General features: G+C 32.7%; 1 long non-coding RNA gene across 1 annotated transcript in view; it reads right to left on the reverse strand.

Moving 5' to 3' along the window:
• Nucleotides 1-240: 240 nt before the first annotated feature.
• Nucleotides 241-12,388, reverse strand: part of LOC136029242 (uncharacterized) — a 52,424-nt gene continuing 40,276 nt past the window's right edge. Inside the window, exon 2 of the long non-coding RNA XR_010618001.1 lies at nucleotides 241-1,427. This is a non-coding gene — a long non-coding RNA (uncharacterized LOC136029242). The remainder of the gene's footprint in view (nucleotides 1,428-12,388) is intronic.

Below are 12,388 nucleotides of genomic sequence, written 5' to 3' on the forward strand. Positions count from 1 at the left end.
GTCCATGGGAAAACAATCGGTATTCAGATCTATACCTCATGATTCTAATGATTGCCCTTGAGCTTTGTTGATGGTGATTGCTAATCGACCATTCCCTGTCCCGGTGTCCCGGTCGTCATTTACATCCCCATGTTTCCCCCGGTGTCCCCGTTGTAGTTGTGTCCCTGTGTCCCGGTCGTCATTTATATTCCCTGTGTCCCGGTCGTCATTTGTATCCCGGTGTCCCAGTCTGTATATACATTCGTTTTTTAGTTTTGTTTTTCTCCTTTATTTTTTTCCTTTTTTTTTCTTTTTTAGCTTATTTAGATTTTTAGATTTTTTAGTTTTTTTATTAGTTTTTAGTTTTTTTTTCTTTTTAGTTTTTTTGTCCCGGTCGTCATTTATATCCCCCTGTTTCCCCCGGTGTCCCCGTTGTAGTTGTGTCCCTGTGTCCCGGTCGTCATTTATATTCCCTGTGTCCCGGTCGTCATTTGTATCCCGGTGTACCGGTCTGTATATACATTCGTTTTTTAGTTTTGTTTTTCTCCTTTATTTTTTTCCTTTGTTTTTCTTTTTTAGTTTATTTAGATTTTTAGATTTTTTAGTTTTTTTATTAGTTTTTAGTTTTTTTTTCTTTTTAATTTTTTTGTAGTTTTTAACTTCTTTTTAGTTTTGTTAATTTTTTTTTTACTTATGTCCTGGTCGTCATTTATACTCCCTGTGTCCCGGTGCTTTGTTGATTGCTAATCGAACATTCCTTTTGTCCTGGTCGCTTTCTCTTTGAGTGTCGTCATTTATTTTTTTCTTTTTTAGTTCTTTTAGTTTTTACCTTTTTTAGTTTTTTTTAGTTTTTTAGATGAAAATTTTTTTTAGTTTTTTCCTTTTTTCTTTTTAGTTTTTTATTGGTTTTTACCTTTATGTTAGCTTATTTTTCAGTTTTTTCCTTTTTTTTTAGTTTTTTTTTATTTTTTATTTTTTTTAATTTTTTACCTTTTTTTAGTTTTTTTAGTTTTTTTAGTTTTTTAGCTTTTTTACTTTTTTTATTAGTTTTTAGTTTTTTTGTAGTTTTTGCCTTTTTTTAGTTTTTTCAGTTTTTTTTTTAGTTTTTTATTGGTTTTTACCTTTATTTTAGCTTATTTTTCAGTTTTTTCCTTTTTTTTAGTTTTTTTTAGTTTTTAGTTTTTTTAGTTTTTTACCTTTTTTTAGTTTTTTTAGTTTTTTTAGTTTTTTAGCTTTTTTATTTTTTTTATTAGTTTTTAGTTTTTTTTGTAGTTTTTGCCTTTTTTTAGTTTTTTTAGTTTTTTAGCTTTTTTATTAGTTTTTAGTTTTTTTGTAGTTTTTGCCTTTTTTTAGTTTTTTTAGTTTTTTAGCTTTTTTATTTTTTTTTTTAGTTTTTAGTTTTTTTTGTAGTTTTTGCCTTTTTTTAGTTTTTTCAGTTTTGACGTCACCTGATCCAGTTTTTTCAGGTGAGGTCACCTGATCCACGATCCACAGATCCACAGACAACTTATTTTTATATATATAGATAGTTTTTTTTTTACTTATGTCCTGGTCGTCATTTATACTCCCTGTGTCCCGGTGCTTTGTTGATTGCTAATCGAACATTCCTTTTGTCCTGGTCGCTTTGTCTTTGAGTTTCGTCATTTATTTTTTTCTTTTTTAGTTCTTTTAGTTTTTACCTTTTTCAGTTTTTTTTAGTTTTTTAGATGAAAATGTTTTTTAGTTTTTTCCTTTTTTTCTTTTTAGTTTTTTATTGGTTTTTACCTTTATTTTAGCTTATTTTTCAGTTTTTTCCTTTTTTTAGTTTTTTTTATTTTTTATTTTTTTTAGTTTTTTACCTTTTTTTAGTTTTTTTAGTTTTTTTAGTTTTTTAGCTTTTTTACTTTTTTTATTAGTTTTTAGTTTTTTTTGTAGCTTTTGCCTTTTTTTAGTTTTTTCAGTTTTTTTAGTTTTTTATTGGTTTTTACCTTTATTTTAGCTTATTTTTCAGTTTTTTCCTTTTTTTTTAGTTTTTTTTAGTTTTTAGTTTTTTTCGTTTTTTACCTTTTTTTTTAGTTTTTTTAGTTTTTTTAATTTTTTAGCTTTTTTATTTTTTTTATTAGTTTTTAGTTTTTTTTGTAGTTTTTGCCTTTTTTAGTTTTTTTTTAGTTTTTTAGCTTTTTTATTAGTTTTTAGTTTTTTTTGTAGTTTTTGCCTTTTTTTAGTTTTTTTAGTTTTTTAGCTTTTTTATTTTTTTTATTAGTTTTTAGTTTTTTTTGTAGTTTTTGCCTTTTTTAGTTTTTTCAGTTTTGACGTCACCTGATCCAGTTTTTTCAGGTGACGTCACCTGATACATCCACAGACAGACAACTTATTTATATATATATATAGATAGATAGATATATATATATATATACATATATATATATATATATATATATATATATATATATATATATATATATATATATATATATATATATATATATATATTTCAATAATTACCTTCTTGGATAATTTGTTCGCTTGAATTTTTACGCTATACCATAAAAAATAACAAAATTTAGGAAAAAATGTAGCTTTAGAAATGAAATACTAACAAAAATTTACTGGACAAGAAGAAACCACTAAAAATAATGATAAATCACTAGGAGAGGCAACCTAGTCTGACCAGTGAATTCGGATTAAACACTGTAAAACTCTTAGACGAATATTATACTTATGAATTGTGTACCGATTTTGACATTTGAACAGTAAACAGTTAAATTGGATGAACTATTACGAAATTTTTGGAAATACTTTTAGCATTTGTGGTGAGAATTCATTCATTTTGATTCAGTTCTTTGAACTTAAGTTGAAAATGAATCACGGATGCACAATCACGGATGAAAAAAAAAGATCGTCGAAAAGCATATCTAAATCCTTTAGTTTTAATGAGTAACTTCTGAAAGTAAGAAATAGTACATCGTGCTCAGGGGCGTCGTCTGGGGGGGGGGCAAGGGTGGTCACTCGTCCTCTAATAATGTAGAGAATTTTTTTATTATATATCCCATGCCCCTTGACTATTCGGATATGGACCCTTCTTGCTCCCCCCAATAAAATTGCTGGAGATTTGCCGCTGATCATGCTGTGTGCATTGCCTAAGCTCTCTGAAAGTGAACTTGGAACTTCCAAAATTTGTTATTTTTGAGCCCAAAGAATTAGCAAGTTTTGGGGACGCAAACACTGCAATGATTAGCTTAAAACCAAACGAAACTCATAGGAAGTTGACCTGCTTAGCTCAAAGCAATCCCCGTTGGCCTCCTAATGATGCAACTGATCCTCAGTGCCTCCTATCAAAAATTAAAACCCCAAATACTTCCGCATTTTATACTACGTTGTCTTGAAAAATTGTGCTAAGGAACTCTGCGTCTGAAATGACCAAGAAGCCTTCATAGATGGTTCTTCTGAAAATGAAAGTGATATACTCGTACGTGAGCTTTAGAAATCTACTAATGAAACAAAACTGGAAGTCACATCAAAAATTACAGGGCTAAAATTTGCCGAGATTACAAAATCTTCCGAGACTTGTCTCGAAACAGTCATTTTGGAACTACTGTAATTCATTATGAGTAGTATAAGGCCTCAATCTGTTCAGTTTGGGCCATAGCAGATCTGACAGTGGCACGTTTGTGGCAAGAGTGTAGTTACGATTGTTTCTTTTTGAAAAATATATTTATAATAACATTTTTTTTCATTGCGTAGATTTTTTTTTTCAGGACTTAAATTTTCTTTTTAACTTTTTTTTTTCATGTCTCTAAGATACATAGTGTATATTTTTTTGAACTTACAATTTTTTTTAATTTTTTTTCAAGTCTTGAGAAGACATTGCATATAGCCTGTTTAAAAAAAAATTGATTATGGATTTTCTGTAGTGTACGAAATGAAAATGGCACACGTATAGTTGTCACAGTTTTTTCTTTTAGAAAAGCATCTTTTGTAATGACATTTTTTTTCAAGACTTCGATTTTTTTTTAACTTTTTTTATCACGTCTCTAAAAAAGATAATGTATACAACTAACATTTATCGGTGGTTGTACATTTTAATTGAAATGAAATTGGAATAATGTTAAATTATAAAGGGTTTATTCGAAAGAAGTTGAAATTCAAAGTCTTAGATGTCTCAGGTACTACAAAATGAGTAAATTCATGACACAAAAAGGATTTTGATGTTTAAAGTTGGAAAAAGGGCACTAAATTAATATCAAATTGGAATAATGTTAAATTATAAGGGGTTTATTTGAAAAAGATTGAAATTGAAAGTCCTTTGCTGAAAAGAATATATTCGTGAGATACAAATTCGGTTTTGATGCTTAAATTTGACAACAAAGTGCATTTTTTGAAATAAAATTGAAATAATGTCGAATTATAAAGGTTTTGTGTGAAGACGGTTGAAATTCAGAGTCTTATATGTGTCAGGTACTTAAATAAGAGTATATTCATGACATAACAAAGGATTTTGATAGTTAAGATTGGAAAAGTGCGCTAAAATTGGTATTAAATTGAACTAATGTTCTTTTATTAAGGGTTTATTGTTAAAGGTTTGAAATTACAAGTTACAGATCTCTTAACTTCTGAAAAGAATATGTTCGTGACATACAAAATGGGTTTTGACGCTTAAGTTTGACAATAAAGAAAAACTAAATTTTAAATTATAAGGGGTTTATTTAAGATAGGGATGTAGGATTTATGAAATAAAAAGGGATTTCCATGTATAGGATTGCAAAGAATTCAAAATGGTATATTTTCTACGTGTGTGTTCTTTTTCCTTTTATTCTTTCTTTTTTTGATCACTTTTTTTACTCCATTGAAATGTGTCTCCTTGGATAATAAACATATTGATTAATTGAATAAATCACTGAGAAGGGATCACTTTACCCAAATTTATTTGACTTAAGATATGGTTGAAATGTCTTCAATTGTATTTTACACTAGTATGCCTTGGTAAAGGAAGAATGAAAAATAAAAGAATCTTACCTGTGTCTTTCCGTCTACTATCGCTTGGAGGGGTATTTAGGCAATTCACAGTAATAATCCATTCAAATAGCAAAACGATGAACATCATGTAGGCTTACATCATACTGAAAAAGACAATTTTCGCAACTAGTATCGTCTTTGTAAACGCAACATTTCCTAAACGTAATAGTAACTAGATTTACGTTGCATGGGCAGCGTGAGGTGTTTTGGCAACGTTTGTTTGGCTTCGCCGAGCAAAGTGTCGCGAGAGCAACACCTTTGGTTTTGTTTCCTTGATTTCTATTAAACGCTGAACCTCTTAAACTGTAAGGATATTAAAACAAACAAGTCCTCTACATGTCTTACCACTGGAACCAGATTGGTCATACCATCAAATACACCGGAAACAACTAATAGGTATACCAGCTAGCAAAAACTTGTGAAACCCTCATTGCTGAAGATGATTATGAGCTATCAGCCGACTGCTGCTTAAAACTCCCTATATTTCTCCCAATTGGTATTGGTCAATTTTTGGTTTCATTGTGTAACTCATTACTGAATTTTTCAACCCCTTTAAATTTCAAACTGGTACATCTCATGAAGCGAGATGAAGTCTCGAGGACGCGGGTTCGAATCCCGGTGAGCCAAATTGTTCGGTTTGGGACGGGGGTCAGTGGTGTGACTCTGTAAGCTTCGCCAGAGTCGACCCAGCTCTAAATGGGTACATGAAGAAATTTGGGGAAGGTAAACAGGAAGGGTGAGCGAAAGCACAGGATGGTTGGCCCCCAACCTCCCATTGTACTTCCTGGCTGAAGAGCCAAGAAACGGAGATCAGCATCACCGGTAGGGACTGTAAACTCTAATGCCATATCCTTTACCTTTACGTCACATCTCATGAAGGAATTTTTCTACCAAAAAATGGATGACATACTGTGATCAGCTCATCAAAAGCTATCGACTGAAGTCGAAAAAAAACCTATCCGTCATAGTTCAAAAGTTGACTTTTTTTGCCGTAGGCCCTGTTTCTAACGTCATCACTTAGAAAGCAGCAAAGAATAAACTCTAATTTCTGTAGTAATGAGAGAACTTTTAATATTTAAGAGGCATATCTGATGCCATTTCTATTGTGCAATCCCTAGTGCGAAAAACCGAACGATAAACTCAGCTGAAATCACTAAAAGAAATGGGTAGAAAAAATAGATGACAGCCGTTTCGGACCCGCGGGAAAATGCCACTTTTTCGTTTCTATAAATTTTTCCATTTTTCACTCAAAGATTATATATTGGCTGTGGGGCCGGGTAACTGCCGTAAATATTTAACACCTATAGATTTTAGTCCATCTTCAATTTGAAACTGATACCTGCCTGCTTGTTTGCTAGAGCGGAGCTTTCCACTCGAAAGCAGAAACATGGTTTGATGAAACGAAAGCTTGACTGTATAACTTCAGATAGTTCTTTCTCACATAGGCTATAAAATTCGATTTCACTTCACAAACTATAGGCTCTGGCTCAAGAACAAGCAAAAACCATCCTTTTTGGCCCCAAGCAAGAGTTCTATGAAGCTTTCCAAAATGCAAAGTCATATTCATCAATCCGGCTTAAGGTCCATACTTTCCGTAAAAACTACACAGGCCAGACCCTTACTCATTTCTAGGAATAAGCTGAAATTGGGGTGCTAGGAAAAAAAGACGACAAAACCAAAGTGTTGCTCTCGCAACACAATTCACGTGCAAGAGGATAATTTTATACTTCTATATTTCATTAGTAGCCTCATAGTATTATTATGCTCATAGTCAATTAGTCGAAGGTGTTACAAAATATCTTATATGCAAAGGTGGGGAAGGGATTTGAAAAGGGAAAGAGGATCAACATGAACCCTATATAGGACCCTTCAATCATAAAAACTGGAAGTCCTTTCGTGGCTTTAATTTCAAGAAATTTATGTTACCTCAGTTTCAAAAATATGTAGGCCTACATATTGTGTTTTGTCGTGTATGTTTCGTATTTAGCTTCGAATTTCTAATTATTAAGTACAGAAACCTTTCAAGGGCATTAGTTAAATGAAATAAACTGGGGTCGAGGGTGCTGGAGGTTGGTCGAAAAATTTGTCCCAGAGTTCAACTGGAGTACTTCAATTATTCCAGTTGAAAATGTTTGTATGACTGAATTTAACATAGCAGAACTTTTCCACCATTGTGCTGGAAAGTATTTGCTTCTTATTGATTTTATTTGGGCTTTTTGTATTGTTTGAGAACCTTGTCTTTTTGGCTATATGTATCTTGTCGCCCCTGAAGGTACATATTTGAAATAAAAACAAATTTGAAAAACATTGACCCAATGTCATTTGACATTTGTAACACCAAGTAGCCCATGGGAGGGCATAAAATCCAAAGAGGGGCAGGCTATCCATCTACTCGTTTCGATCCTTAAAAGATAGTAGCGATTTTTAATTTAGAATGGAACGGGAAAAATCCAAAATCCAAAATCCAAAGAGGGGCAGGCTATCCATCTACTCGTTTGAATCCTTAAAAGATAGTAGCGATTTTTAATTTAGAATGGAACGGGATATCCCCCAAGTTTCTATGGTCGTCTGTTCCGCAAGTTGAGACAAAAAAAAATATATATATTTATGGGATAAAAGTTTCTGTTTGTTAAGCCCTACGTACTGCGTTGACTATAGAAAAATTCAAAATCTATTCTTTCCCTTTTGTCTAAGATATTTAGAAAATTAATTCAAAAATAAAATGTTGTATATTTTGATATTTTTTTTCTAGGATTGAATTTGGCTTCAGGTCTAGTCAATCAACTGAACAAGCTATTGCCGCACTTTTACTGAGTATTAATAATCTCTAAATGATAAAAATCAATCTTCTATTCTTTTTTATGAAATAAAGACGGCGTTTGAAATGATAATTTTTTCTACTCCAAAATAAAACGTACCCCAGAACATTAACAAATGTAGGAATTACAGATAAAGGAACTAGAAGCATTAATATCTTACTTGCGTGGCTGAAGAATTGATGTGGATGTAAATGGTCTCGTATCAGGCCCTATCTCACTAAATAATATTGGTGTCTCAAAGAGGTCTGTATTAGGGCCCTTATTATTCCTAATTAACATTAATGACTTACCAAGATGTTTACCTCCTAATGACATCCTAGCTGTAGTACTTGCTGATAATACTGCAGTGACAGTAAATGCAGCAAATCCTTCCTTACTAATACTACTGCTAATAACTCACTGCAGCACCAAGCCACCTGAGGCAAACACTGCTACGCACCATCCTCCTCCAGCCTAATCTATTCAAGGCCTCCCTCTCTATACCCTCCCAGAAAGTTCTAATTCCCTTTAAATCTTTATTTATGACATCTTCCCAATCCAGACGAGGACGAGCTGCTTTCTGTGGAGCCCCAGACGTTTGGCCAAAAACGACAATCTTCAAATTCTACCTTGCTTGTTGTAAATGTGGTGACAACAGTTAATCCCCATGTTATATGGTTTTCTTGTAGCTATTTGGCTTCAAACTTGTGAGAAACTAAGCTCATTATGTTTGGGCAGTTGAAGCAGGCATATAGAACAACTAATCTTAAATCAGGATTGGATGAAAAGATTCACGTCATTCGGGTATCTTGGGATCATTATAGATAAGATATTATCTTTCCCAAACATTGTAATTGTTTGCGTCTGAAGCTTGCTCAAAAATTTGAATGCCTTCATAGATATACATGTTTCCGCTTCTTTTCTTAAAAGATTGCATGATTCCCTTATTGAACTTTATCTTAAATAATGTCCTATAATTTACCACAACACATTTGTGCTTAAATTAAAACTCATCCAGATAATCTCAAATAAGGCAGTAAAAATTCTTGACCTTTTTTGTTCCTCGCTCTTCAAAACTACAACATATATCAGAAACAATACCTTCCTTTTTTCTGGGTATTCTTAATGCCAAACAACTAAAGGAATTGTAAACACAAATTTGGTTTCTTAATATTTAGTCTCCCAAAACATTTTCCATGATAAGATTATTGCCCTGCCGGGGGTCCAGTTTTTTCTTTCTGTGTTCACCCGAAGAAGCTTCATCTTCCTTTACTACAATCAAAAAAGGCTATATTTTCGTTAATGCGCAAGATCCCTAAATTAACAATAAACTTAACCTGGCTTAAGTAAATCTTAATGAAAAAATTTGTCTGAGGATGATTCCTTGTCAAAAATTGAGAACTACCGATTGTTAGACTTACTTTTAATTTAGCTTAAACTTACGCGGGAACAGTCTCTACTCTTTTTTCTCAGTTGCTTCGTCTTTTTTTGCCTTTTGTTGCTTGTTTCCTTGATTAGTTTTTAATTTCGTCTGGAGATGGATTACTTTGACGCATTAGTTTTATCTGTATAATCAATGCTTTAAGCTGAAACATCGAGCTCTGCTCTCTGTTGCCTAAAATGGATATTTTGATATAACTTTTGTATTAATAATTATTTTACCTTATCTTAACTTAAAAAGGAAGGGCTGGGCCAGAAAATGTGCATCTTCGATATGATTAAAAGCTTAGCATTACTAACCCTATGGAATATTTGAACCTATTCAAAGGTTCAGAAAAAAAAACCACTATACTCACCTGGGCTATGAAAATAGTGTATCTGTAATTCACAGGGAATTATTGTAGGGAACGAGCTAAAACTTTGAGGAAATTAAGGGGTAGGGCAGGTGGACATGATATATTAAAGGACCGAGAATGGAAAGGAACAGGAGTACGCAAATAGTATTATCTTGCAACAGCTGGCTCGTCGGGAAAAGAACCAACAATTCTTTCTCAAGAGTTAGAAACTTGAATCAACAGCTAATGGGTCTTTTGGACCTCTGTGCAAGTAGGAGAACTTGAACAGATGTTATTTCACCGGATACTCGGCCCAAAAGCGGTTTCCTGGTCAGGTAGCACTCACAAAACTCTTAATCCTAGTTCCTCAATTTAGAATGTTTTTTTCTCTCTAAACCAAAAAACTAAAATATTTGGAACCCATAAAAAGGGGCTTTAAATTTTGTCGCTCTAATTGGTTTAAAAAATGACAGTTTATCGGTTCTCGGCCAGGTGGAACCCAATGCAAAAAAACAAAATTTGAAATTAATTTTGGTAGTATTAGTTTGTGAAGCTAAAAAATGGTTCCAAATTTTGTTTCATCTATAATAGTAATACAATTTATTGCATGAAAAGAGATACATGTGTATCTCAAATAGCTACACCACTCAAAAGAACCCTCAAAATTGTTTGGTCATTCAACCGAGTGAACAGAAAAGTAATCTTTTATATTTTCCGCCATGTTTGATATGTAAAGGAAGTGATGAAGCAGGATTCATCACTCCAGTGGAAACATCCTCGCATAATTTCCTATTTAATGACTCTCATGCGACCACTATCTCTTTGTACAGGAGAAACATTTCCCATAAAATAATTTTAAGATTGTCTTCCACTTGCATAATTTGAAAGAATGAGAGAAAAAAAAAAACAACAAATATTAAGGAGTTTACAAGGTTCTTGACGCTTCGACAAAATTTTTTATCCTTTTAAGAAGGGAACCTGCTCTGCATAAAATGTGTGAAAGAATCATCTTAATATAGAATTGTGTTATTATTTACGTGAAAAAAAAATTATGGAACAGAGAAAAAAGTACAAAAGAAATAAAATGCACAATATCATAATAACAACCACTAATGGGGACAAAGATACTAGTGAACAGAATGCGGACATTTCAGAGGGGGATATCATTTGTGTTATAACCAATAAAAAGTGTAAGGCCATTTGCCATGACAAACATGAAACAACTAGTAAAAGCAGATAGTAATAAATCGACTTAAGCAAATTATATAGTGTTGACTGCTTGTTGAAATTCTGAGCTCCAGATTGACCGGCGGCCTATCAACATATGAACGACCCTGGTGCCCCATGGTACCCTTCCAAGCCCCTATAACGTCGATTTTAAACTTAGGGATAGTAATTTAAATCAAATGTTTGGAATATCATTACAGAAAGAGTCCAAGGGTCTCACTTTCAGGCATTCTCAGGGCAGTCTAAACTGCTCAAGTAGCACATGTGAAAGCACTTACTATTGGTTGTCATCAACATAATTAAGGACAGATCGACACATAGTAAGGGACGAATTGCAGAAGCATCATAAAAGGGTTTTTCATCCATACTATTAGAAGGCCCAGAAAGAGGTCTGTGTGTCTTCCAACTACCGTTATGCCTATATGTTGCATGTCTTTCAAACCATAATTGTCAGGGACAACTTTGGAAATAATTCTAAATTTTGAATTTTGATCATTGAGAGGCAGTAAGATTGCATTAAACCTGTCTAGAATGAAAAATATCATCTAAAGAATGGATTCTTTTTTTTTTCTTTGAATGTGTGGTATTTCGCTTAGTCTATCGGCCTCGGGTTGATTGGGCATAACTAGTCAAGTCAAAGGAGCAGATGGAATTCTGCAGAAATGAAAAAAACCTTTCAGTATCGTAATGTGATATTAATGCGTATGACAAACTCCGGGGAAGTTCAGATATAAATGATAGGGGACATAATCATTTTGATTAACTAGATAAAGAGAATCATGTCTGGCATAGCCGGAGCTCAATATCCAGTTTAATAAAAAGAAGAAGGGAAAAACTACTAGATTTAGAATTAATTTTTGCCAACATGGCAGTTGGGTCAGGAGTGGGTGTGAGAAGTGTGTGAATTCAGTAACGTAATTGTGCTTGTTTTAAAGCGGGGGACGAACGGATAGTTTAAAGAAGTTAAAAAGACACAACATTCTACCCTCTTTTGGGTTGATAAGGGATGGTGGAAAGGTTGGAAGCATGATGGTTGTCAAATAATTGATAGAAAGCAAGATTTTAAGACAAATGATAATTTGCACACGTATTATTAGGGTATCTTCATGATTGAATTAGTGACTTATGACAGAAAGGCACCATGACAAACTGGTAAAGTTAGTTTTTTATTTTGGTAATTTGTAGTAGTAAACTTGTCTGAATTATTTATATTCGGCAGCCAAAATTTGGAAAAAAACTAATTGAAGATATAGATTTAGTCCAGGTGACATTTAAGTTAAATCAAATTTAAATGAAAAGATTATTGTGTCACCGAACGGGAAGGAGGTGGGATTATTTTTAAGTTTTACTTGAAATAGAGAGTGGGATACGAGTGATCTCCCATCATTTTCTGACAAATAAATTATAAGATTTACAGTCAATATAAACCCCAAAAGCAAAATTAGCAAAAAAAAAGATATAAAGAAAACAAAATGGCTTACTTGCATTAAAGTTCAAGCCAAAAAGCAATGTACAACCAAAGAGACGAAAAGCCAAACAAAAAGCCAATAACATATTTCCAAACATATTTGGAAGGTTTAAAAGTCCTTAAAAACAAACAAGAAGAACAAGACA

This window comes from Artemia franciscana, chromosome 1, assembly GCF_032884065.1.
Source record: "Artemia franciscana chromosome 1, ASM3288406v1, whole genome shotgun sequence".
NCBI classification, from domain to species: Eukaryota; Metazoa; Arthropoda; class Branchiopoda; order Anostraca; family Artemiidae; genus Artemia; species Artemia franciscana.